At 39.4% G+C, this 5,131-nt stretch overlaps 1 pseudogene across 1 annotated transcript; it reads left to right on the plus strand.

Annotated features, from left to right (window-relative positions):
• The first annotated feature begins 2,259 nt into the window (after positions 1 to 2,259).
• Positions 2,260 to 3,506, plus strand: LOC308423621 (G2/mitotic-specific cyclin-B1-like; annotated as a pseudogene). Its single transcript has one exon. The product of its transcript is annotated as a G2/mitotic-specific cyclin-B1-like (transcript).
• Positions 3,507 to 5,131: the final 1,625 nt, after the last annotated feature.

The following is a 5,131-nucleotide window of genomic DNA, read 5'->3' on the forward strand; positions in this document are numbered from 1 at the left end:
GCAGATGAATGCATAATACATTGTGCTACAATAACACTGTCTTGAATGAGGAATCTTGACAGGCGAATAAGAAGCTGCATGTGATTTTGGAAACAGTAGACCAAGCAACCAGTTCCCAGGGCACTGCTATTATGGTAATTTATGCACTGAAGTTCCTAAGACTCAAAATATAAGACTGTGCCTGCAGTATCCTGCAGCGTATGTACTCACTTGCAGTCTTTAGCTTGAAAACTTGAAGATTGTCTCAAACAATTAGTTTTCTGGAAGCATTTTGTTTCCATAGCTCTTAATCTAATGCAATGGTTCTCAACCTGTGAATCGTGACCCCTTTGGGATCATGTATCAGATATTTACATCATGAGTCTAAACAGTAACCAAATGGCAACTATTTGGTAACAACAAAATAATTTTATAGTTGGAGGTCAGCACACCATGAGAAACTGTATTCAAGGTTCACAGCATTATCAAAGTTGAGAACAATTAATCTAATGTAATAATCTCATATTATTCACATGTATTCACATGCAGTGGCACTACAATACCTTGAAATTTCATCAGATGTATCATGGTTATAGTATTCTCAGTTAATTAATTGAGGAGATGGAATCTCTGAACAAGTCAAAGATAGTTAACAGTTAATGATGACATATATAATTTCAACAAATTCAGTGTTCAACATTATACATAACTGTAATTTAACAACTATTGGGAATCCCTTTCTTTTTTTCTATCTTTTCTTTCATGGTTTCTCCTGTGTATGTACATGTGTGTACTACTGTGCACATGGTAGAACACTCAGAGGACAGTTTGTGGAAGTTAATTCTGTTCTTTCATTATGTGGGTCTTGGGTATTGAACACAGATCATTAAGATTGGTAGCAAGTGTCTTTAATCCACGAAGCCATCTCTCCAGCCCAGATACTGTGAATCTTTAGACAACAATTTTTAAAACAGTCTTACAATTGATGTGAGAGAAAGCAAAACTATTTTCTTCTTATTTGTCTCATTTTCCTCTGGCTTACCAACATCATTTTCTAGTATTGACCAAGAGACATGATAACTGAGTTTCCTTAGATTACTGTCTCAAACTTAATTGTTCATTCCAAATGTGATAAGTCCACCATCTCCCAGAGCAAGCACATAATTCTCCTCACGGATCTTCTGTCCATGTAATCAGTAGTATATAATATGCTGATTCTAACAGCACACATACCTCCCTGGAAAAAGATTAATAACAGGTTTCAAGTTCCTGGCAATTGATGGCATCTTTTGGCCTCAGTTGCTCCCTAGTATTTCTCCAATAAACTGTGCAGTGCAAATTCTGTAGCTTTAGGATATGACTCTCATTTTTCTTTAAATATATGGAACTTTGCAATGCGTTACCCTGTGTGGTTCAGTTATTCATTGCTTTTTTTCTTGGATAAATTTCCACACACTAGACTCCTTAGTGAATTTTGCCTCTTTTTCAATGAAAGGTATACTGAATGTTTATGTAATAAATTTTTGCACACCCACTGTGTAATCATATTTTATCCCGCCCCCATATTTATAGGTCATTTTTATTGTAACAAAATAGTCCAAGATTTCCATTTCTCCAACATTCCATATGGTCATTTATTGCTATCTAATGGGGGAGATCAGTTGCTCTGTGAAAGTGAAACTTAGGGACAACAGACGTGACCATTTCTTTAAAATCTATTAACCTGACCAGCAGTACGGTTGTGTGTATTATAACCTTCACTTCTATTTGGAATCTAGTCATTGTAAATGTAGTCATTACCTCCAGATTAGCCAACTGAAATTAACACGCTACATTTTGGTTATATGGCCAAAATGATTATTGTTCAGAATGAAAAGGTTTGGAAGTTTCATCACTGTCCTCTTTGAATTTCTCCTTAAAGACCAAAGCAATTTTTATGCTTGAAGAGTGAGTTTTGCTGCATGACTAAATCTAACATTTATCAAACAACACTTTTTTTCTGTAACTCTCTGCATTTATTAATGTGTTCCTTCCATCAGTAGAAATATTGTGTTTTTAGAGCGTCCATAATGAAATAGTATAAACAATAGAAATGTCTAGTCTTCCATTTCTGGAGGCCAGAAGCTCAAGTAAAACAGCACAGTAAGTTAGATTAGATTTTTCTGATGACCCCATCTTTAGTTGGTCTTATCCAGAGGAACAGCTGTTAGTGATTAGCTGTGATCAGCCAGAGGTTGGGGTGTCTTCTCTGATCAGCAAACTTCTGCTTCCAGAGGAGCCATGGCGCTCAGGGTCACTAGGAACTCGAAAATTAACACAGAAAATAAGGCTATGGTCAGTAAGGCAGGTGCCAAGTGTGTGCCTGTGGCAATTGCTGCTGCCTCCAAACCCAGGCTGAGCTCAAGAACTGCTCTTGAAGACATTGGTAATAAAGCCAGCGAACAGGTACAGGCAAGAATGCCTCTGAAAAGGGAAGCAAAAACGTTAGGTACTAGAAAAGTTACTGTTATAGTCCTATAGTGGAGAAGGTGCCTGTGGAATTTGCTGAGCCTGTGCCTGAGCCTGAACTTGAACCTGTTAGAGAAGAGAAGCTTTCTCCTGAACCTATTTAGGTTGATAATCCTGCTTAAAGCCCAGTGGAAACATCTGGATGTGCACCTGCAGAAGATTATCTGTGTCAGGTTTTCTCTGATGTAATTCTTGCAGTGTGTGATGTAGATGCAGATGATGGAGCTGATCCAAACCTCTGTAGTGAATATGTGAAAGATATCTATGCTTATCTCAGACAACTGGAGGAAGAGCAGTCAGTTAGACCAATATACCTAATAGGTCCTGAAGTCACTGGAAACATGAGAGTCTAATTGACTGGCTAGTAGAGGTTCAGATGAAATTTAGGCTGCTGCAGGAGACCATATGCATGACTATCTCCATTATTGATTGGTTCATGCAGAATAGTTGTGTGCCCAAGAAGATGTTGCAGTTGGTTGGGGTAACGGCCATGTTCATCGCAAGCGAATATGAGGAGATGCACCCTCCAGAAATAACCAACAGCACTTACACTAAGCATCAGATCAGACAGATGAAGATGAAGATTTTGAGAATTCTGAACTTCAGTCTGGATCACCCTCTGCCTCTGCACTGTCTCCGTTGAGCACCTAATTGGAAAGGTTGATGTTGAGCAGCATAATTTGGCCAAATAACCTCATGGAGCTCTCTATGCTGGTTACAGGGTGGTGCATTTTGCTCCTTCTCAAATTGCAACTAGGGTTTTTTGCTTAGCGCTGAAAATTCTTGACAATGGTGAATGAACACCAACTCTACAGCACTACCTATCCTACACTGAAGACTCTCTGCTTCCTGTTATTCAGCGCCTGGCTAAGAACATAGTCACAGTGAACTGTGGCCTTACAAAGCACATGACCATCAAGAACAAGTGTGCAGCATCTAGGCATGCTAAGATCAGCACTCTGGCACAGCTGAATTGTACATTAGTTCAGAACTTGTCTAAGGCCATGACAAAGGCATAACTCAAATAGACTACATCTGCAAATGCAGTAGGTACCATGAGCCACCTGTACATAGGATACCGTGTTTACTTGCTCTTCAATAAAGGTTGTGACTTTTGACTTTCTGTAGCTTAACTCACTTGAATGTGGTTGCTTCTGACTTTAGGACAACAAGTTGTCTAAGAATTTAGGAGTATATTAAACACTACTTCTAATTTAACAGTGGATCCAGGAGAACGGATTCCGACTAGCCAGGGGGCAGAGAGATCTCAGCCGAGCACATGGAAAGTGTGCGCCTGCCTGCCTGGCTTGATCCAGGGATGCAGGAACCCGGTGGCATTGGGCCCTCTGTTTCCAGCCGGCGGCATTTGGGGTGCATAACAGGCACTCAGAACATCCGCCACCAGGAACAGCGGAGATCCAGGGACACAGGCAAGATACAAGGGAAAGGCGAGAACCAATCACTGACAACAAGATGGCAAGAGGAAAGCAAACGAACGTACCCTAGAGAAACCAAGACAACCTGGCAACACTAGAACCCAGCTCTCCCATCACAACAAACAGCAGAATGCCAAACACTCCAAAAAAAAAAAAAAGACTCAGTCACGAAATCTTACCTCAAGATGATGATAGAGATCCTTAAACAAGAACGGGAGAAAAAGCTTTTAAAAAAGAAACAAGAAAAATACTCAAAGAACTAGAAAAAAACAGAACCAAAGAGATGAAGGAATGGAAGAAGGAATTTAAAACAGAAATAGACACAATAAAGAAAACACTAAAAGAGACAACCCTAGAAGTAGAAATCCTAAAAAAGAAATCAGGAGTCACAAATGCAAGCATTTCCAACAGACTACAAGAGATAATCTCGGGGACCCGAAGACAACATTGAAAAAAGACAAAACAGCCAGAGAAGATGCAAAGACCAAAAAGCTCCTAACCCAAAATGTGCAGGAGATCCAGGACACAATGAGAAGACAAAACCAAAGGATAATAGGAATAGAAGAGGGTGAAGAATATCAACTAAGAGGTACAGTAAATATTTTCAACAAAATCCTAGAAAAAAGTCCCTACCCTTAAAAATGAGATGACAACGAGCATAAAACAAACCTACAGAACTCCAAATAGGTTGGACCAGAAAAGAAATTCCTCCCGACACATATAGTCAAAGCACCAAGTGCCCAAAGCAAAGAAAGAATACTAAAAGCAGTAAAGGAAAAAGGTCAGGTAACATATAAAGGCAGACCAATCAGAATCACACCCGATTTCTCAACAGAGACTATGAAAGCTAGAAGAGCCTGGACAGACATCATGCAGACCCTGAGAGAACACAAGTGCCAGCCCAAACTGCTATACCCAGCAAAACTATCAATCACCATAGATGGCGAGACAAAGATATTCCAAGACAAAACTAAATTCACAATATATGTGACCACAAACCCAGCACAACAACAACTTATAGGTGGAAAACCCAATACAATGAAGAGAACCACCTCATAGTAAAAACAAGAAAACTTGTAAGCAAGAAACCCAAAAGAAGAAAGACACACAGGCACAATTCAACCTATCTAAGCAACAATAGTAGGAAACAGCAACCACTATTCCTTGATATCTATTAACATAAATGGACTCAACTCCTCCAATAAAAA

Source organism: Micromys minutus, assembly GCF_963924665.1.
Source record: "Micromys minutus genome assembly, chromosome: 8".
Classification (NCBI taxonomy): Eukaryota; Metazoa; Chordata; class Mammalia; order Rodentia; family Muridae; genus Micromys; species Micromys minutus.